Source organism: Passer montanus, unplaced genomic scaffold, assembly GCF_014805655.1.
Source record: "Passer montanus isolate IOZ18808 unplaced genomic scaffold, ASM1480565v1 scaffold14, whole genome shotgun sequence".
In the NCBI taxonomy this organism is placed as follows: Eukaryota; Metazoa; Chordata; class Aves; order Passeriformes; family Passeridae; genus Passer; species Passer montanus.
In genome coordinates, this window is record NW_024360941.1 from 963,062 (window position 1) to 986,513 (window position 23,452).

Sequence of the window (23,452 nt, forward strand, 5' to 3'; positions counted from 1 at the left end):
GAAAAAAATGTTTTTGAATATAATTTTTTTGCTGTCTTCTGCAACACCTGCTAGTAATATATAGAAATCAGATTAATCTTTTTAATGACATATCTACTATCTCACGTGTGTATGAGAGTATAATTTAGTAGATACTAAAATGATAAAAAGTGCTTCATATTACCATGAAAGACCAGAGTAGTACTATGTTATTTAAGCCAGGATATCTGTTACCTGGGAGATTTTCCAGGGTCTGGTGGTTTTGCAGGGTGAAGACTCCAGGAGTTCACTAAACCAGCTTTGTCTTACCTGTCTACTTTTCTAGTGAAATGTAAAGCAGATGGATTGTGGATTTTTGTCTAGCTATAGTAAATCTATCTGGGAACTAACCCTGGAACTAATCACTTGTATTTTTCAAGTCTGTGTGCCTAAAATTAAACACCTGCATCTGCATCAGTCACTTCAGGCACTGGAAAGAAGAAATAGGTCTTGTTTTTTCAGAGCAGTTAATTCAATGACAGGATTGCAAGTACCAAGGTAATGGTTACTGGCAGATAAAAGTACTCAGTACTTTGAAATTTCAGGATTCCAGGAAAATTTTCAACGGGCATGTTTAAATATTTGGACCACTGTGTTTCTTTATAATGAAGATTTTATTCCTTTTCCTCTTTTTAGTTCCTCTGCACAATTATTTTAGGGATTTTTCCTTCCATTTGGTCTCTTTTCCAGTTTTTATTAATCTAACTTATCGTTAGTAAATCACAAGAGAAGAGAATAATGGAAATATGGCTGAATGGGATATTAAGAGATGACCTAACCCATCAGTTTTTCCTGCTGAGGAACACCAACTAAAGCCAAGATATGCAACAGAGCAAAGTAAAAGGTTATTCCTCCCATTTTAGCTTGGGCTGAGTATCCATGACTCTACTGTCAGAGGAAGGCAGTGCTACCAGGAGGTCACAAAGGGACACAGTCTGAAAGAAAACCAAGTGAAGTGGCGGCATATCTCCTCCATACCTTAAAGGTAGGAGACCTCATCATCAATGCTAACTTTTTTTTGTCCCCCCCCATAGTCCTATCCCAGTTTTAAGGCACTGCTGGGAGCAGGTACATTCAGGGCTTCAGAAGGACAGAAAGAGACATGGCCTGCAGGTTGGGCATGACACCGGGGATACATGAGCAACAAAAGGAGGCACACATACTGGAGACTGGTGGAGCAGGGGACAAGGAGCGATAAGGCAGGCAGAATAAACTGACAAGGAACTGATGTTGGTTACACTGGAACTTTTCCCAGAAAAGGCTGGAGATGGTTGGATTTTTTTTTTTCTCTTCTTCATAACAGGTTCCACTTTATCTGAGCATTCTTGAAAAACATTTGCCTATGGAAGTAGTGTGATAGTTGTAGGAATTTGAGAACAGTTTAAGCAACTTATTCCTTACTTTACTATCCTTATTATTCATAAAATTTTCTCAGATGTGCCTCTTTACTGTTAGTGCCATTTCCTTCTGAAAGAAGTGTTTTATTTCTGTAATAGTAGTCAGAGCACAGCATACTCTCACTTTGTTTGCAATGTTTCAGCATCTCTCTCAAGTCATTCTACTCTTTGACAGTGTCTTTGATGTGTGTGGGCATGATGTTAATGGGCCAAAGGGTTTCTGGCATTGTGACAAATGAACTTATGAACCTAATATTTCAAACTACTACAATTTCCAAAGCTAGATTACAGGTTTCCAAGAATATCTAGACTCTTGGAAAAGTGAATTTTATAAATTGAAAGCATTAAATCAAAGAGTATATATATACATATATATATATGTATATTCTTGCCATATCACTACAAGAATATACATATATATATATGTATATTCTTGTAGTGATAGCTATATATGTATCTATCACTACATAGATACATATATAACTCGAGGTTATGAGACTTTCAGCATTGCTTGAATTCCTAATAAATTAATAGAAATTTAAGGCATCGCTTCCACCATAATTAAGGTAGAAATTGAGAATTCTGGTTACTTGCTAGTGTTACCTGTCGGCCAACAAAAGTGGCAGGCACTGTCATGAGTGTTTTCATAGTAACATGCTGGTCAGGTAGCTGAATTGCTTATGCTCAGCTGCACTGCTAAGCAATGGGTCAAGGTTGGTGGTGTGAATAAGCAAGTGCAAACTTGTTTCTGAACAGATGTGTAAAACAAGTAGTGTCTTGTCTGTTTCTTAAACGATATTTTTTATTTCCCACCCAGACCAATTACTTGAAAACCACTTCATTCCATCACTTCAGATAATGGTGAGCAAGTTCTTTTCAAACATAACTTGGTAAAAGCAAATGTGGCAAACTCTGTTTTGGAAAACATCTGTGTGAGGTCTACTGTGTGCTCATATTACTGTTTGGGAAGTGCTGCTCTCTTAGTTTTGTTACTGAAGAGAGAAACAGCTTTAAATAAAAGAAAAAGCAGAGAAAAAATATGTCAGAAAAAATGTTGAGATGTACATTTTAGGAACATCTTAGTGTGTGATAGTCAGCTACCTGCAAGCGAAAGAGAGGATAAGGCCAATTAGATTAGGGGTGATAAAAAGCACTGCTGGCTTGCTTTCATTCATTCCAGGACACAAAGAACGTGAAACCAAGAACACCTTTTAGTGCACAGCAGCAGAACAATGGTACCTAGAGAGTACATGAAGCAGACACCCTCCCTAGCAGTTTCCTCTGCTTTTTAAAGGATCAGAGATTCAGCCTGAAGAAATTCTGCTGAAAGGTAGCATTCTCACCTGTTTAATTTCTCCTGGTTGCTATTGTGGACAACTGTCTTGATCAAGTCCATTGGCAAGATGGGACTGTATGAGAACAGGAAAAAATGCAGCAGCTTTTGAACAGCAGCTACAACCTAACAGACTCCAGGCAAATATGGCCTAGGTGAAAGCAGCAAATGCTGGAGAACAGAGTTGTGCCATCACAACTCTGCCACCAGCATGCTTTTAGTTCTTTATATTTGGGAGGAGCTGTCAATTCATATCTTTGATGGACTGTGGAAAAGAAAACTGAATGTAGTCTGGTACCTCAGGATGCTGTGGTTGGTAAACACACCTGAGGCTTAGTGCAGGATTAAAGGAGGAAGTGGATGATACAGATATATTTGCCTATCATACAAGGTTTGAAAGCAAATCAGATGACTGCTGTACTTCAAAGGGTGATAGGGAAGGTCCCAGGGCAGACAGCTCTTGAGAAGCTCCCAAGAACCAGGCAACAGTGTTAAGCAGGAAACGGTCACATGCAGGATTCTCTAAAAAGTGAAAAGGGAGTTGTCTTTCAGAGGGTAACACACTGCATAAACTATTTCATGTGCTTGCTAACACCATGAATCAGGAGCATGGACACCCTTTAGCAAAGGGCGTTTGTAGGATCCAGATACATAGTTGTTACTTTTATTAGTTCTATTCTTTGCTTTGTTGCAAGAACATTGGAAAGCTCAATTATTTTTGTGTTGGTTTCCCTATCCATAATCCAAAGACTAATAGTATTCTATGCTTTAGAGAAATTTGCAAATACTGGTGCATTAAATTGCTTAGCTGTCTGTAGGTTTCATGTGATTTAGAAGTAGGACATTTTGTTCTACAAAGCTTGAGAAATTTTTATTGGGAGCAAGCTTCTCATCCTGCTGTAATATGTGAAGAGTAGGAAAAGGGATGTTGTTTGCTTAATAATACTTCTCTAAAAGTTGTCAGTTGGATGAGACTGTGGAGGAATTGGATTTCAGCCATTTTTTAGAAAATGTTTGAGTGATATGAATGAGATTTGGGAAATTTTTAATTCTCATCTAAATTAAATTAACTTCTTAGTTTTGCCAGGAATCGGGTTATATGTGATACTCCCCCATCCAATAAAAAGCAGAAAAATATGCTTAAGTACCATTTTCATAAATAACAATGGAAGATTAAATTTTCTCCGGTTTTATTCTTTTGGGCTGTAGAGGATACATATATATTTGTGTTGACCGTGTGTCTGAATTGTCCCACAACACATTAGAGCGTGGTTTCCTTGCCAACCTGTGCTTAAATGTAATGTTTCCTACAACAAAACAACAGTAAGACTGCATGTTTAAAAAAAAAAACCAAACAAAAACCACAAAACCCTCAAAACCCCTATTTGAATGATTGGAGCCTTCCCCGTTATTCTTAATTCTCTGAAAACAAAGCTGAAATTAAGGGCACAGCTCTTCCCTGCAGCAAGGGCTCTTAGACCATTTCCCCAGTATTTTGCTTTTATGACTTTGCAAGACTGAAGTGGCAATAGGCAGACTTGTAGATCACACATGAACTCAAGTTCAGGCTGTTGAGGTTTTCAATTAAAGAGCAAGGGTGAGCATAAGAATAAATACATTCATGTTGTAAAACACTTCTCAAAAGCATTCAGGTGACAGATGCTGTAGCAACACATTGGAATAAGGCTCTTTTTTTCTGTTGTTTACAGCTTTAATAAGTACTTACTTGGTTTTCTGTCTGCATCGGTCCGGTCACAGAAGAGAGCCAAACAGAATGTGTGCACTAACTCAGAGAGGCTGGTTCATGCTGCTGCTTGAGGTCAGGGTTCTTTCCTTGTTCCCATATTTCTGCTCTCTGGTCGAGCTCCCTGTTCCCACACTGACATAACAGACACAGATACCTCGGTTCATTCAGCTTCCTTGGCATTTAGCATTTTCACTAAGCTGAAGCACAAAGAACGTTTCTACTCCTGTGAGTAAATAAATGCTAAGGCAGTGTCTTGTGATTTCTCTGAAACCTCAAGATGTCTCAGAACATAACTGATAGATTTGATTAAATGGCACCTGTAAGACTGTTGTTGCAGAAGAATGATTAAGCCTAAATTATCTGAAAGACTCTGACTCAGGATATAAACAATGCAAGAGCAATTGAGAGACCCTGAATCATGGACTGTGACATGATATATCCTGGAGTTCAATAAGCTAATGGTGCTATTAATGACTAAGCTGAAGCAAGCACAGGTTTTGTTTGCTTCTGATTTCATGTCTTCCACCCTCAATCTCTGCAGGTGGCTAAACATACAAAACTACTTATGAAGTGGGGGGTAGGGAAATAGAGAAGAGAATAAAGCAGGAAAAGACAAGCAAAGGGATTTATGCTTTTGTTTACATCTGAAAAATTTCCTGATGTCCCTAGGGTAATGGTATTCACAGTGAGGGAGGGAGGAAGGCCCCCAAGCTCTTGTGGGTGAGGGGGACTAAGAATCGGGGGCAGACAAGAAAACAAAAAACAGAATGTAAAATACAGCCAAAGGAAAGAGGACTTTTTTTAGACAGGAAAACACAACAAAAGATGTGGGGTGGCGGGAGGAAAGAAGAGATGTCCAAATGGTTGTCAGGATTCTTTATTATCTCTTCTCGAAATTCTCTGATCGGCAATGGCAGTAGTGCACAGAGGTTCTTACAGGGGAAAAATAAGCCAGTCAGTAGGTTGTTTACAAATTATTGTCCTGAAATGTTCACATTTATTGTCACAAAAGAATTTATTGATCAAAATCAGGTAATCCTCCCTCCCTCTTAGTATACAATGATGACAGGAAAAGCTGAATAGCTGAAAATGCTCCCTTGGAAAAACAATGTTACTCCATAATAAATAAACTGAAATTTCAGTGACAGATCTGACAGGTTTTTTATCTTATTTTCATTGTATCTGAAAGAGAGGGAAAGAAGTGGAGTTAAGTCTCTCTTATTGTTTTCCTTAAATTAAATAAAAGAAGTAAGAAGGAGATGGGAGAGAAGAACCCACCACTGAACAATGACATTATCTTTCCAGTCATTTCTATGGCAAATGAAAGTGCTTCTCAAGGATAAGTATCATAATGAAACTTTATGCAGTGGTCATAGGGAATTGCTGCCAGAACCAGAGAGAAGTGAATATAAAGGACTTCATAATATTAATGAAAAGTGCCATTAGGTATTTCAATGTAACAAGCAGATTTTTCTCCTGTAGTGACACAGTAGTGACAAATGGTTCATCTGAGCTCAGTGTCCTTTAAATCATGACAAAACTTAATACTAAGGGGACAAGGATGCTCACTCATCTCTTAAAGAAAAATGTTAGTCGCCAGGTCCTTATGTTTGCCTTCAAGTTGGCTATGAATATGTAAAAATGTTGGCTGTGCCTGAAGAATGAGGAGATATTCATAATGTAGAACTGTCTCTTTTTATTAGCATTTGAGTAAAGATAAGACTACCCTGCATGACCACATGCAGACAAAATGAACAGTGAGAGCAGTGAGAGAGAACATCTTTTTAAATTTCTCCCCACATTAGATTTACCTGATTAGAAGCTGATCAGGTATCAAAATCATAAAGCATTCTCTAAAATGAAAATCCCTAATGGCTTCATTAATACTGTGAACTGACATGAAGCTTCAGGCACAGGACTTTAGTGTACCTTGGCATCTAAAGAGGGGCTCTCTGGAGAGAAGACAAACAGTGAGAGGGGGCTTCAGAAGTGCTGTTGCCAGTGCTATCCTTGGTGTTGAGATAGAGCAGGATATTATTGTCTTTACACATCAGAAGTATGGGAGTCTGTCCCCCTAGGTGGGGAAAGCAGGGCTTTGCTTTGCACATCCATGTCAGAGCTGCTGCATGTAAGGGATAGCAACAGCCTAAGCTCATCAACTGCTTTTAGCAGGAGATATTTGACTGCCACAGAGAATTGTTTGCAGAATTGGTGCTGGAAACCACATCTTCAATAGAGCCATAACTCCTGCAGGGAGTGGTGGTTGTTTGCTTTTTTGGCTAAGATGTACAAAAACTGGGAATCTTTTAATCTTTCTGTATATGCAGTGGGCTGTGCCTTAATCCAAACTAGCTTGTGAGGAACTAGAACAAAAGCCAGATAAAGTCTGAGTGCAGATAGTGTTTTCAGTTGCTAGTCAGAATCACCAACATGCAGTAATGCTACGCTGGCCATCTCTGCAGGGGAAGATCAAAAGGAAGCTGAGTGTTGGAGGTAGATTGGACTGAACTGCAGGAATAATAAAAAAAAAAAAAATCTGCTTTCAAAGTTCAGAGTGCTTCTTAGGAAAGGATGTTTTTAATTATGATGTTGATGTTGTGATAGCTACTGGAAAATCAAATTAGTACACAGGATATTAGTAAGTGTCCATGGTTTTTAGAGAAGATATACAAAATAAAGGAACTCTTCTGGGATGAAGCTATGCTGGGCCAGCGAAAATCCAGAAAGCTTGAGAGCCAACCCTGTGGTTTTCCTTTCAAGTGCTTTCAAGCTGGGCATCCAGGAATTGATCTGGGGTGCCAGCTGCATCAAGACAGAGTGTCAACATGCTTCAAACACAGCACACATGCAGGGTAACAGAGTTTGGAAAACAAGAAAAAGACACAGAATCCAAACTGAAATTTGTACTGGCAGATGCCCAAATCTGGTTTCATTTCCCCGGTGTGAGATGCACTGACTGGACACTAAGTTCATTGTAAATATTCACTATTAGCAGTGCCCCCTATGAAATACCATGTCATTTATTAGTAGCTAAGTAGGAAATCATTTGTTGTCAGATGGGTTGTGGGCATATCTTTCTGTTCTCAGGTGAACAGTGCTCCTTTAGGCCAGTATCCTTGTACTGGCAAAGTCCCCTCATGTGCTGTAAGCAATTTTAATTAAGTCTCTTGCTGTATTTAATTGTCTAGTATACTACCACTGACAGGTAGGCAGGTTTCTATATATATAGTTGTCACTTGATTGAGTACTCTGCATGCAGAGTCTCTGTGTGTGTGTATTTACAACAGCTACATGTGTGTAGGCCTCCCAGATCTCTAGATTGCACCTAGCAATGGAGATTTTTGGGAAGAGAGTTTCTATCCATGGTAGGAAAGAGCAAGTTAAGGACTATGTTAAGTACACTGGATGTATAAAATCCATCAGATAAGGCAGATTGCATCTAAGGATGCTGATGAAGCTGGCACATGACATTGTAAAGCTAAGTTCTTATCTTGAGAGGTGGCAATCTGGGGAGGTTTCTGTTCACTGGAAAGAATGAAATGGTGCACTCTTTTTCAAAAAAAAGACATCCAGAAAACTATAGGTTGGACAGTCTTACATCCCCCCAGCCTTGAAAATTTTGACATAGACACTATTTCCAGGCATGTGGAGGATAACAAGGGGGCTGGAAACAATGCAGATTTTGAAGGATGAACTGAAGGTGATCAACCTTCAGAATGCCTTCTGTGTTGAAAAAACTGGTTCTTAATGAGGGAAGAGCAGTAAATATATTTTAACAAGGCTTTCAGCACTGCCTCTTGGAGTATCCCGGTAGTCAAGTTTAGGAAATATGAATTACAGAATTACAAAATGGAAAAAAAATAAAGGCTCAAGTATCAGGCTTAAAATTCCAGCAGTATTATCATACTTTAGCTGCAGGCTCACCATGCCTGGCATTCTTGGCATGAGTCACTTCTGTGTCTGCCATTGCTTCACATCTGCAGCCTGACAACCTGATCACCAGGACAAAAGGACCTGCCCTGAGAAGCTTCTCAGGTGACACCGACTTGGAGGGAGCTGGTGCCAGGATGCTCAGGGCACAGGCTGGGGCTGCAGGCCAGGGCAGCCCTGCAGGAGAAGGAGAACAGGATCAGGAGGGGATCCTCGCTGTGCTGGAGGCCATTCATGTCCTGAGCACGAGTGTGGCTGCCAAGCACAGGGAAAGGATGGTGGCCCTTGGCTCAGTAGCTCATCAGGCTTCATCTGGAACTCCATGTGTCCGGATTTAGGACCTCCTGGAACAAGACCACTCTTGGCAGATTGAGAAAATCCAAAGCAAGGCCCAAGGGTGGTGCAGCATAGGAAAGAGCAGGCCGGGGCAATGGAATTTTTCCCTTCAAATACCTGCCAGGAGCCACAGAGAAGACAGACTCTTCTCAGAGATGCATAGAGGAAAAGGACAGGAGGCAACAAGCTGGAGCAAGGGCAGATCTGTCTGAGAATTGGGGAAAAAAAGTTTCCCAAAGAGAGTAGATAAGCCCTGAGTCAGGCTGTTTCAACCGAGGCTGCAGAAAATCCATTCTTTAGCTTTTGCTTTGTGCTGATAGTCAAAATAGGCAGTTCTTTTCCAATCCCAGGGGTTATTTTATTTTGCCTTTTCAAATTTACTGTTATCATAAGGTGTCTCCACATGTCCTTCTCATGCTTGTATATTTGATAAAGTCATTTTAGAGTGGTCCTGTTTTCAAGCATTTATTAATTTTAAAGCCTGCTTAGGGTACTTAGATGCACTGATTTTTCACTGTTTTCTCTCATTTTAATTTCTTGGGCATGAGTCTTTCCAACCTTGTGATCATGCTTACTCCCATTCTCCTGATTTGTTGTTGAAAAGTTTGCTAAAAGCACTGTTTATTTCTATAACTCATAGGGGAGTCTGCCATTTTGCTTGTGGTTTAGTGAGAATAAAAAGAATAAAGATGTTGCATAAATGTAACTCCATTTAAAAAAGAAAAGCTAATGCACCAACATGATGTAATGAGAGCTATTAAAATAATTAGTCCCTATCCTAGGATGATTGCAAAAGGAAATAAGTAAAGAGAATGAAACATATAACAACTGGATTATAAAATGAACAACCAGCATAAAAATTAAGTGAGTCAAAAGTTTAAACCAGAATGTGACTGAGTTGCAGGGTAATGTAGGAGAAGAAAATGTAATTGTGCTTATTCCATGGCAGTTTACTTGAACTCAATGTCCCTGAAAATGTCTGAGATGTGTGGATAGTGGTTGTACTTTTCAAAAATGTGCCACCGTATTTGATTTCAGGACAGTCAGTGGGTCAAACTTTGCCTAAGGCAATCACAGCAGCTTTAACAATCAAGTGCTATGGGGAATGGGATAAAATGTCTGGTTTCTTTCTTTGATTTGATCTCACTCCTTATTTTATTATTGCCTGCTGGATAGGTCTGTGCTCGTTCATTTGTGCCCGGTGGTGCCCCACACTGAGTGGAGAAAGATGGGTGCTGCAGGCTCACCCCCAGTGCCAGCAGCTCCTTCAGCCTCATGGGTCTGGCCAAACACTGTCTCACTCTGCTGCTTGCACTGAGCCTTCTTCTTGTTGTGTGCTTCTCCTTGTATAATTGTCATTCTCTTGCCTTAAACCAGTATCAAACAAGAAGATATTGTTCTGTTGATGCTGATGGCTCCCTATTACCAGTGTCAGTGCTGCCAGGTCCTGGAAGTGTGTTGTGTGATAACTGTCATAGGTTTCAATATGAATATTGAAATGTGAAGCTCTAGTCATGGTTTACATGTGCTCAGAAAACACCCCTTGTATTGCTGTGGAGTTCCAAAGTGTATACTGATCAGATGGATATCTTGTAATTTGGAACCTCTGCTCTTTAAATATAAATATTATTACTGTTTATAATACCCAATATAAAACAATTACTTTAGAAATAATCACAAGTCTTATTTCATCTGATGCTGCAGAAGCCTCTGTTCAAAGGCCATCTTTGCACTGTCAGCCTGTGAAAGGGACTGAGGTGTGCCTGGTCTGTCATCCATGGGTCAAAGCAAGCTAGACCAATCCATGGCACAGAATGTCCATCTGTAACCACATCTCCCCAAAAAACCCTGTATTTTGGACAGTATTGTGTTCAGTATATAACAATATAATTAAAGCAGTCTATTTGGAAAACTCTGTGTGTATATTTCCCAGAAAAGATTCGAGGAAAAAGGATCAGGCTGAAAGCTATTTCAAGAATCACAAATAAAAATTCCTAAAGAGCTGAAACCCATATCTAAAAGGAGATTTGTACGGGCTCTTACTTAGCCCGGATTTTTAAAGGAAAAGAGTGCTTATGCTAATTTCGGGAAAAACAGGCTATTAAGATCAAGGTTTTCTGTGATTTAAAAAAATCTAGCACCACCACATACGGTAAATAATGGTTCTTATATATTTTATTCCTGAAGATGGAAAGATTATATTAATGCAATAATACTTACAGCTGTGTAAACTTGTCCTGCTTGTTCAAGGTTGTCTTTGAAGATTTAGAAAACGCCAATGAGGTGCTTCAGTAATTTTTTTGTCTTGTTTAGGGAAGCAAACCAGCTGTGACAGGTTTAATCAGAACTAAACCTTGCTTGAGTCAAATGAAGGCTACAAAACTGAACATGCTGGACAAGTTACAGCAGAGTTAAGGCCTGTTCCTTCAGCTGTTGCAGGGTGTGGTGTCTGGGGAGGGGGAGAGTGTCTATGTACATGCTTCCAGAGACTGGATTAAGTATCCCTAGAGCGTAGGAGGCTGGCAGTCATCCTGTATCTACTTGTCCGTGCTCCCAGGGAGATCTGCTCCTGGGGATGCTCTGTTTAGCAAGGTAACCCACACACCAAAGGGACAGGCCACGAGAGCTCAGCACTGCACTGCTGTTGAGTTGGGCTGCAAATTGTGGGCTGTGAATTAGCCCAAAGATTTTCAAGTGCCACAAAAGGCAAATACTCACTGCTCTTCAGGGCTTGTTTCCCAGAAATCCAGATAATCTTATTTGGATCATGGTTTGTGAGATAAAATAAGTAGCCTTATTTCATTTAAATTGATATGTTTCATTCAAAGTGCTGTACTTTCCCTCTTATTTACATTTAGCCTGATCCTGTGGCAAAATCAGCTCTAGGGGAGGTAGCTGCAGCCACACTGACATTTACATTTCATTTGTTTATACTGGATCTGAGTTTATGTCTATGCATTTTACCGGTGGCTGCAGAAGATGAGAATAGCTTTAGGAAGGAGTCTGCATGTTGATGAAAGAGTGAGTTATGTGCTTCTCATAACTGTATTCCTGACTCATTATTCACAGCACAAAGAATTCTCTTGTGGCATTCCACTTCTTATGTGGTTAGTGTACCACTCCCACCTTCCAAAAGTCTCAGCCACTCAAAGGCATAATTTTCTAAAGTATAGGCTGTAAAATTAAAGGTTACATTTCAGTTTCACAAGTGAACCAAGTTACCTGTCAGTTTTAGAAGAATGCACATGTGCGTAATAGTTCAGAAATTAGACACAAAAAAACCCACCTTAAAACCACCTAACAATAAAGTTCACTTTTAAACCCACTTAATAGAGAATTCAGAAGCTGATACTCTAATCTGAAATTCCCCTTACTGTCCTGTAGCTTATGTTTTACTGTATGTAAGATCAACCAGCATCCTAAATGGGCTCCCCAGCTAGGGGAGTAAGAGCCTGAAGTAAATTCAATTAGGCCTGTTAAAACTTTGGGGTTCTTGGCCTTGCATTTTACACTTTTTTTCAGTGAAGACTTGTGCGCATATCCAGGGAGTGCTAAATCAAAGTATTTTATTTGTCAAAATTATTTTTTTACCCAGCCCTCTATAGAATGTTTATTATCCCTCTCACCTTGTAAGTTGGATGCCTTGCAGTTTTGATTTTCACATTCCCATGAATTAGGGAAATAGTTTTATTCTCATTTTATGGCTGGAGGTTCTGAAGGTTCAAGATGCTAAGCACAGTCACCTTCTAGGGTAGCCAGCTTTCAGCCTTCAGTAAATTATACTGGAAAAAGAACTGTAGGCTCAAGGATTCTCAATTCCCCTGAGAATTCTTTATTGCTGGTACAAGAAGAGCTCTGTGTTACTAATTTTTCAGTAACATATATACAGGGGATGTGTGAAAGGATCCTACATCAGGATGGGGCCCTTAATTTAGGTTAGGTCAAATGTTCTGGTGACACAGCTGTGGTGACCCCAGCACCTCTGCAGGGTGCTTCCAAAGCAGCCTGCTATGGTGAAGCTCTTGTTGCAAGCAGCAGGGTGGAGAGGGCAGCCTTGTCCACAGGGAAAGCTGCATGTCTGGAAGCTACAAAATGGAGAGAGCTGATCTGTAGGAAAGACTTAATTTGGTCTGATCCCATGTGTGGTTTGAGGGATTTGTGGAATGTCTGGATACAGTTAAGACTTTTTGAATGGTAGCCTAAGTGCAAAATTGATGGTGCACTACTGATAAAATGTTGGAGGTTATTCATAGACATTAGGATTGAATCTGATGTGTCATTTTAATGGAACTGCTGTATGTTTTCTCTGGTATTTTAATGGTTTATCTAAACACATAAATGAAATCAGTAAATGCAGCAGAAATACTTTGAAGAAAAGCTTACTAAATGGAGGATCTTTGAGATCTGAGTCCAGCCAATAAAGCAACAAGGTTACTTTAAAGGTCTCTTCAAAGTGGTGTTTCACAGATTTTGAAATTGGTCCTGTTTTGCTGCAGAGGCGAGGGGACCTTATCAGTGAGGAGTTTGGAAAAGGGCAAATACTGGTACTTGAAGGCCTTTTGCACATCAATATTCTTCAAGTGGCTTGCTAACTGGACCATATTGGATATAGAGTAGAAGTACACAGGATCAAAAAAAGTAATCTTTAACCTGTTATCTACCATGACCACCATTCTGTTTCCACTTTTATTACAAACTGATAATGCCCTCCATGTTGTTCTCTCACAGCCATGCTGTGGGCCTTCCCCTTGGGAATGTGCGTTGGGTGACCAGGAGAACATGGACAGTTCTCCCCAGGAGAGAGTATCTGAGCAAGCTGTTTGTGAGTAGACCACAAGTCAGGTCTGGTTCTAATGGCAGCATAACAAGACCGTGGTGTCAGAAGTGCTGTGCTGGCACCAATCTGGAGTGAAGAGAGGAGAGCAGACCCTGCCCAAGGACAGGCAGCAGTTCCATGGCAGACTGGAATGCTGTTGACAGGGGGTGTTCATTGCAGACCGTGTGGTCCACAGACTGCAAGCTGAAGCTTGGGAGTCCCCCTGGATGTTTGTGTGCTAATGTTTGCTGGAAGTCTAAAGATGCCTGGACAGCACAGGCTGCAGGGAAATGGTGCTAACAAGCACATTATTTAAATCAAATGGAGACAGAGCCAGCAGATGTTACTGGCAGTTCCTATGATTTCAGGGAGTCTGCTTCAGACTTATTACAGTTGAGTTTCATGAAGATCATGTGGCCACAATTTAGCCCATAAATTGGGCTTTCCTTGTTTTCCTTGTTTCCTTCCTTTCTTTCCTTGTTTACCGCTGATTCTCTGATTGTCACTGCACTACAGCTGACAAGACTGAATTTCAGTGGTTCCCTTCACTTTTGCTCATTTTTTTGGTGAAGAAAAGTTGTTAAGTATCTTTTTGAAGGATAAAAATGCTGTATCAATGAAGAAATAGTAAATGTATATGCAGGTGGAAGATATGGATACAAAAATCTTGATATATCTGTATATTTATTTTTGCCTATGAGGTTTTCTAAAATCTATTCATTTCAATATTAGGGTGAAGGCAGAAAATAAGTGATTGTAGTAGCAAAACGTGAATCCATGCATTTTTTAAAGTAATTGATTTTTGGGTAGTGAATAAACATTTTCAATTTAAGGTGGATTAAATTAAATTATAAATTATAATCGTCTTCTAAATTATTTTTAATATAGAAGCATCCATTGATCTTTTATGCACAGATCATGATATCATGCATCTTATATATATACAATGTAATAAGTGTATTTAATTTATCAAGTTGTAGGATGTTTAATTTCTGAAAACAGTTATATTGAACATTAATGGGTACTAGGAGAGTTGCCCAGACTTATTTATAATATAGAAGGCAGATAAACTGTTATATATACTCATAGTCCCATATTTTAAATTAACTTTATATTCTTGATAGTATGTATTGATTCTTACAATTTCATTGCCAATAACAAAAAAACAGATTTAGAATGCTTATTTAACACATACATGCACACAAAAAAAAGGACAACAAAAAATCCCTGAGCTCTTATGGTTCTGGGTCCTTGCATTTGGAAGAACTTCATATAGACAAAAAGGGAGTTACTGTAATGTGTATTTATGGTCTTCTCTAAGATGCCCTATATGTTGTGTTGTTTTCTGATGATCATAATGAAATGGTGCATTTCTGTGGATAGTCTTCATACTAATCTGAGGAAATATATAGATTATGTTCAAGTTGCACAAAAAGAGATGGTTCTGTGAAGGCCCTAAATGAAGCTCACTGATTCAATCATTCATTCATTCACTTGCTTCCTCCTTTGGATTTCGCCCTGATTATTTAGGAAAAAAGCCCTGTAGTTTTAGATAGTCTAGTCTGGTGTTACTCAGCTGTTTTGGCGTCTACTTTGGAAGTCAGTTAACAGATGTTTTAGCTAGATTTTTAATTTGGCCATTATAATTTGATTTGGATGAAGCTGTAAGTATGGAACTGCACAGGGTGCGTATAGCAACTGTTGACTAATGTGAATAATCGTAGCTGAAGTCAACAGAACTGCACCACCTTGCACTAGCTGAAGAACTGGCTCCTGAAGTCTGAAATATTAAAAAGCTCTTTACCTGATCTTGTACTAATTTCATATAAAAATCTATAAAAATGTGGGAAATGTTGCAGGTTTCTACTCCCATTCCTTTCTGTTTTTTTGTCTCTCATAGTCTTTGAGTATTAAATTGCAGAATGAATGTCACAGTAGCCCAATTTAACTTCAGAACAAGGAAATATTTTGAATTCTGGAACTGCTCTTGGTCATGTGAGACAGTTGCAACAAGCAGTATCTCCTTAACATTTCAGTCAGTATCCTCTTCACAGCTGTTGCAAGGTACAAAATACATTGCATCTAGGATATGCCACCTGTTGTAGACGATTTGGAAAAGAGTAAGTCAATGGGGGTTCAAGAACACATTTTGCTTTCTTTCAGTGATACTATCTGCATTTCATTTAGCACCACTTAAGCCACCGAAGTCTCTTTCATGCCCCTGTTTTGTGAGGTAGACCTATGTTTTTGTAGCAGTGGGGCTAGGTTAGTACATTGAAAAGCTGTAGGTGCTTTTCTGCAGTCCTTTATCCCTATTTCTTTCTCAGCTGCATTAGACCCAGCCCCAGATGATCCTCTTTGTTTCTAAAGTAAAACCAAGCTTTGGCAGCATTCAAGCACCATCCCTAGTTTCACCTCTGCAAGCACTCTCCTCTGGGAAATGGAGGGAAAAGGACACTGATGATGACTGCTTTCTATCCAGTTCTGCTCACATAGGTGCAAGACAAGTAGATCTGTGTCACGCAGAGAGAGCAGGAGAATGGTGACATATGAGTAGTAATACCTGAAAAAAATAATTCTCTCCTTGATAGTCTTTCATTTCTTGAAGGTCTTCTAAGTTCTGGACAGTGTTTTCAGAGAGCCCAGAATCATAGAATATTCTTAGTTTGAAGGGACCCACAAGGATTATCAAGTCCAACTCTTAAGTGAATGGTCCATAGAGGGATAGAACCCACAGTCTTGGCATTTTTAGCACCAGGCTCTAACCAGCTGAGCTTCTGCCTTCACTTTCTTTGCAGAGCCTGTTGCACCTGTATGTGTCAAACCCTTTGTAGTCCACAATTTTGTTTAAACAAATTTTCCTATTTTTCTTATTTTTTTTCTGTAATGCTGTGAGTTCTGACTCTTCAGAGTGCGGCCAGTGGTCACTGAAGGTTCCTATTTTTCTTATTTTTTTCTGTAATGCTGTGAGTTCTGACTCTTCAGAGTGTGGCCAGGTGGTCACCAAAGCTCAGTGACTAAAGCTGTGGCCTGTTAGAGTAAGGCCATTTCAGCTGAGGGCCCAGCTTTGCCCTCTCCACCATGGTCAAGTTTTCCCCCACAAAGTACTTCTAATCCATACTGGATTGCTGAGTATCAAAGTACAAAAGATATTCAGAGCATTAAATAGAAGCTGTACATTGATGGGCAGATTAGTAGACTGTCCCAGTACCCCTAACCTTTTGTCACTGGAGCTTTTGTAGCCTGCAAATTGCCTCCAGCTCTTCCTTTTTCCTGTCCTTGCCATCAAGAGTGGTTCTGAATTTTAATATGTCTCCAGACCACTACCATGAGAATCAGGCTTTTTTCATGTTATTCAGAGAACTGCAACTTTTGTTCAAGTCCTCCTCTTTACTCACCTGGATTAATGAAATACTGTCTTCTCTGACCTCCTTGACTTCTTGGTCATAGTTATTGGTGCTACAGAAAACACAAGTACTAAAATACTCCTTCCCTCACAGGTGGATGTGATGGTGATGGCAGTGAGAAAAAGTTGCTGTTCTCTTACCCATCTGTTAGAAATCTGTCTTGTACGTATTGTTCATCACCTCATCCCTTAAGCATTGCAGGAGATGGGGCAGGAAGACTGGAGTGTTTCCCTTCCTCATCCTCTCCAGCTCCCCTTTCATTCTCATTGTATGTTACTCACCTCTGAGTCTGAGCTGTGACACTGTTCCAGCCTGTGAAAGTCAGTCTGGACTTCTAAACTGCTTATAACTTGTGTCAGTGGGTTACCTTTGTAGATTACAGGTGCTTGAGCAAGAGCCTGGATTAACTTTGTGGCAGAGGCATGCTTACCAACTCCTAAAAAGGAACAGTCCTTCCTTCTTACTAACAGAAGGTTAGTAAGTGGTGTGGACTTTCAGGATCCACATGGGATTTTTGTTGCCTGTACTTCCTGTCATTTACTGCAAAGGACTGCAGTGAGTTAGAGGTGAGATTTACTGAACTGATTTAGGGAGACACCAGGTATGCATGAGATGACAACAATTTTAGTATCTACCCAGGTAGTCTGGATTTGAGCTTGAAACCAACAAAAGAAAACCTTGCTTGGTTGTATTTTCTCTTTTAAGAGCTAATACTGTACTTTCAGGAATGAGAGGCTTTTTAAAATTTCAAATAGAAACTTAGTAATTTAAGGCTTGACCTTTCTGCAGTTTGTACCATCAAAATCTTTTACATGATGAGCTTAAACAAATTCTAGTTTTTTTGTTTGGTGACTTTTTTCCTCAAAGTCATCATCAGTGTCCTAGCTGATTCTTAAGGGAACAACCTGAATGAAGCAAAATGCTAAAACTTTACATGCTAAAAAGACTAAAAATTAATCATTAATGCCAAATCTCAATCAAATAATAAATAGCTCTACTTTATAAGAATGCTTCCATAATCATTCATCATTTTCACACTGCTTTGCATTCCAGCTGACGTTGAGCTGCATTCAAAGTTTTCATCAGAAAAAACTGGTACAGAAAAGTGATAAGGACTGAAAAACCATCTCTCTATGTTGAGTTGTGCACCCTTTGTCCCCTACAAAGGGAACAATCTGTCTGTGCTCATGTTTTTACGTCTATATACAATAGTGCTACTGTTGACATGTACGTAGCCTTATAATTTATGGGGTGTATGTGTGGGAAGTTTTCCGGTAGGATCTGATTTATAAAGGTGGCTCAATATTGCTTCCTGTACCTTGGACATCTCTGGAATAACAGGGAGTTTATTTGAGCACACTGCACTCAATGTACATATGCGTAGGTGAGTAGGAATGCAGGATCAGCAGGCAGCATCTGGGCAACTGAACCCCTCCTGGCTTGTTCTGGCAGACAAACATACCATAGATACAAGTTCAGAAACATCCATAAATCATCCTGTAACACCAGATATCATCATTCTCAATGCTTAAGAGAAATTTAGAGCTGTAGTAAAAATCTGAAAGCTGCACCTGTACCATGTCACATGCAGAAAGCAGGAGTGGAGGATATTTCTAGTCTTCCAGGTCTGTGCACTAGCAAAATATTTATAAAATTAACTTCTGTGTGATCCCAAGAAGCTGATCATGTTCTAAATTACTGTTAGGACAAATAAAACCCCTCTGATCCTTGCTAATCTGCCTTGGAGAACAGATGTCCTCCTGATCCTAAATCCGATGAATAGCTTAATCCTTTGTGTGTGAGCAGGACACCATTCATGTGAGAATTTTGCATCACTAGAAACACAGCTGTAGTCTGTTTACATCCTGGTTTTTGGGCCATCCAGTTTCTAGAAGTAAATGATAGACTAGGGAAGGAAAAGAAAATTCCTTTCTGGTCTACACAAGGACCAGAGACCATCCCTACGTGGTGCACACACCCAGAAATCTTGTTTGCTGCTCCTAAAACTCTTTGCTTGAGGACTGGATTCCATAGGGACTCCACTGCAGAATTAATTTTCTGGGTTCAGGAGATCGCTTAGTTTAATTTACAGTCCTTTCTGTAACTTGGTCTTGTTTTCCACATTTCTTACTCCCATGATCACATTAACAAGGCTATTCCAGAATTTATTCTTGAAGAAATAAAACTTGCACTTTCTAGTCCAGATTTGTTTATGACCAATTTATTGCAACAGATGAATCTGCCAGAACAAATGCTGAGAGCTTTTGAGCTGAGATGCTAGGAGACCAAAATGGATCTCTTTCCATCAGTACTTCCATCCAAACAGAATGATTAGTTGAAATATGTAAAATTTTACAAATATTAAGGTCACTGTGATATAAAAAAACCTGAAATTTTGAGTGGGAAGATTTGGACTGAAAAGCAAATGAGAGAGCTTGTCCAGCATATCTGTTCTTCCAGCTCTCACCAAGTGTGTTTCACCTGTCCCTTTCACCTCACTGTATTTTCCTCATTGTCGTGTCATGACTACTTTATACAGTGTCCTTAGACAATATCTGCTGGTAAATGCCCTTACACTCTCTTCAACTGTTTTTAACAATTTTTAATGTATTTATTAGTATTTCTTACTGTCAAGATAGCTCCTTTTGACCCTGAAATTGTCCACTCGTTTTGATTAAACCCGTGACTCTAGAGAATTGGGCAATTTAATTATTTTAAATGCAGCCTTATTGCCAAACAGGGCTTCCCTGCAGCCCTCACAGATGTTGTTTTTAGAGGAAACAGTTTTGGGTCTCTGCATTCAGGTACTTTTCTTTAATGGGCAAGGCATTTAACAGTAATTGGAATGAACTAATTTAAATGACCCGCTAGTGAAAAACAAACATGAACTAAACTAGGTCTAAATAAAACACATTCTTTGTTGTAATTGCTCTTTCAAAAAAACTTAATAATTGACCAAAGCCTGATGTATGAAAGCACATAAACTACACAGATCTATACAACCTGTAATTGCCACACTTGAAAATAGAATTTTGTATAATTTGGAATTTTTATTTTCTTTTTTCACACAGGATAAATATTATAACTCGTGATCCAAATCCTTTATGTTTTCTGTAGAATACTTGAAGTGAAACAATGCATCTCTTACCACTAAAACCACAATAAATGGGTCCCTGAAGGATTTATTTTAAGTCAGATGCATTTGTCATTCTATATTGATAATCTTTGCACTTCATTATCATATTCAACTCACCATTTATATGCAGATGACACAATCATTTATGGTAATAGATTATACTAGAAGAAAGCTTAATATTATCTTCAAGCTGATTTAAATGAGCTTTAAGATCATCTGGCACAATCTAAATTACTATTAAATATTAATGAAACAAAGATCATATTATTTGGCTCAAAACAGAAGTTGGGTAAACTGAACAACTGACAATCAATGCGACCTTGGAGACAGTTAGCAAATGTCAATGGTGAGGAGTATGGATACATCATTTTTCATCGTATGACTAAACTATTGATTAGAAGCTGTGAAGGTTTGAAAGAAAGCCAAGAACTTTATTTGGGCTCAGAAAATTTGTTGACTTAGGGGAAAAGAAAAGATTTGTTTTCTTGCATTTTCAGTTTGTATTATGTACTTTGGGTTTTACTGATTGCTGCATAATGTTGTTAGGAAAGACAAGGCATTTTTAACTTGGTTATCTAGGCAATTTTGCTGTGAATTATACATTTCATAAAAATCACTGTCTGTCATTTTAGCAACAGTTGGCAAAAAATAGAAAACTGTCAACATTTCATTGGTATGTTATCCTTCTACTTTCTCCTCCCTCCTGTCCTCTATCTTCAGATAAGTTGCAATCTTCAGCCTTCCACATTTCTGAAATAGAAAAATTAATAAGAAAACTAGTATCTCTACTTCTTCATCTGGAACCATACAGCTGTGAATTTGATAAAGCAAGTCAGGAGACTCAGGTAGATGCTTTATTTGTGTTTGTTTATTTTTACGTAGGTAAACTCCTGATCCTGTGATGACTTGAGCATGCTCTAGCAGATGCAGATAAATTCATTGGCAGTTTATGTCAATTCCCAAGATGACAGATAAGGTCTTCTTTCCAGGAGATGTTCTCGTTCTTAGAGATTCAAGTTGATAATCCCAGTGAAAAAACATGACCCCTGTATTGTTCAATGTATTAAAAATGCAGACAATCTCCTGCATTTTGGTGCTGGCAAAATGCAGCCCCCATTTTTGTGTAGCAAGATGTGTCACACTAATACAATAATCCATTGTCCCAGAAATGCCAGCTCTTTTGACATTATAATGAATCCCATGGTAAGAGATATTGTTAGTTGTTAACCTCTTTCTATGTTAGACATAATCAAGATCAATGTGGATATATTTTCTGTTCAGGGCATCAACTATTTCCTCTTAGTATTTTGCTGGGCTGTGCTGAATCAAGCTGGGCACAGTTTCCTTTGAGCATTTGCATTTAGGATAGGGGTCACACATTTTTTTGACACTCATCTGGATCTTCACTGCTCTCTTGGTAAAGAGCTTTCACATAATGTCAGGAGAGGGAGACCTACTCTGACATCAATAAAATACCGAGGAAAAGAGGAGAATGCAAACATTTGGTTTATATGCTTGGGAATGAGGCAGCTTTAGAGGAGCAGAGCAGCTGGTGAACTGTAGGCTGGGTCATAAAGCTGAGTTAAAAAGGACTGTGAGGCCTGGGATGGTTTGATGGGTCTGGGAAAGATATGGTGGGAAAATTTGTGTAAGTAGGAGGCAGAGGAGTCTAGTTGAGTGGAAGGGCAGTACCCTCTGGAAGCACAGGAATAACAGGTAAAGAGGAAAAACAGAGGAAGAGAAAGCAGTGACATAGAAGATTGGTGCTGGAGAAAATGTGGCATGCATAAGACAAGGTTGCTTGACAAGATTGTCAGAAATTCAAGTCTAAAGAAAGGGTTTATTCAATGGTGAGTTGGGACAGTGAATGCCAAATAGGACAGTCTAATGTCGAGTTTATTATCTTACCTGGTCTGGGCAGCAGTTGCTGAAATTACTGATGAAAGAAAGAAGGGGAGAGGGAAGAGCTGGTATCTTCCCTGCTGCAGACATTTGGGAAAAGTTGCTGGAATCTGTCAACAATTGCAGGGAGGAGATTTTTGACTTATTTATATATTTAGAGATATTTTCTAATTCAAAGTTAGTACATCACATGATTCAAGTACAGGTAGCTTCCCTAGAAAGTAATCAGGCAGACTTCTCTCAAAATAACCAGTAAATCGTTTTTAGAATTAGACTCACAATGAATTTTAAAAACTAATTAATCAGGTTCATTATTTGAATTTCTTGATTAGGCAACACAGTTTTCCCAGTCCATCGGGGTGTCTCCTGGCAAGATACTTGAATCAATTTTCTTGTTCCTTTGTACTACCAACTCTCTTTGAAAGAATGGGAGAATCTCAAGTTATGGTCTGAAAGTCACTAGAAATCTTGTTCCACGCTGTAATCACATCAGAAGGTTCTTTTAAGCTCATGCATTTTACCTGGTGATAATATAAGGTTCCTAGTGGACACAGACATTCTTCAGTGGGAATAATGTTTCCATTATCCTCTTTCTCCGTAGGTAAGAACCAGGCCCATGCTGCAGTCATAGGTGCTCAGGAGTGCTGCTGTGGGTTTGGTAACAAATGACATTATTGCTTGGGTTTGTCTTCACCATTGCTGCCAGATGGGTATGGTTCTTCCACTGGAGAGTGATGGCACTGCATTGCAGCCCTGGGCTTGTTCTGCATTCCCAGAGATGCCTTTTCCTTCAGCATGTGAACCAAAGCCCCTTCTGTGGACAGGTTTTCTGTCTTGTCCCTGTCTGAGGAAAGAAGAACATGTATTTTTTTCACTGAGGGGACTCTTCCCCTCCTGAGTGTCTGTTTTTAGAGAGATGTTCCCTCCACCTCCCAGTGAAGTTGAGGCCGCTTTCAACCTACTGGGGTTTTTTTGTCTGAGAAACCTTCCTCCATTATAATCCAGATAGAAGTCCATTGGTCTATCAGCCAGTCAACTGTCCTGTCTCATGCCACCTTTACTCCAGTTTCACCTGTACTGGCCTTTCCATTATCTGAACTTCCCTACATCCCTACATTGTATCACTATCTGTATTCCAAACCTTCCTACTTTAAATTATATGTGTATATATATAAATATTTTAACTTCCCACTTTCATAATTCTTCCCCAAATGTTGCAGTTGATTTCCTCACAGGAAGTACTATGTCCAAGGCCTATTAAAGCATCTAGTGGTTATTTGCCTTCAGGGCTGTTGCCTTAACCATTCCTGGGAAAAGAGCACGCCTCCCTGCACAGCCTAGCTCCTCACAAAGCAGTTGTATGTCCTCCCTGCTTGTGTAACTGGGCAGCCTCAGCTTCATCAGAAGGGGCAGCCCATGTCTGGGCAGAG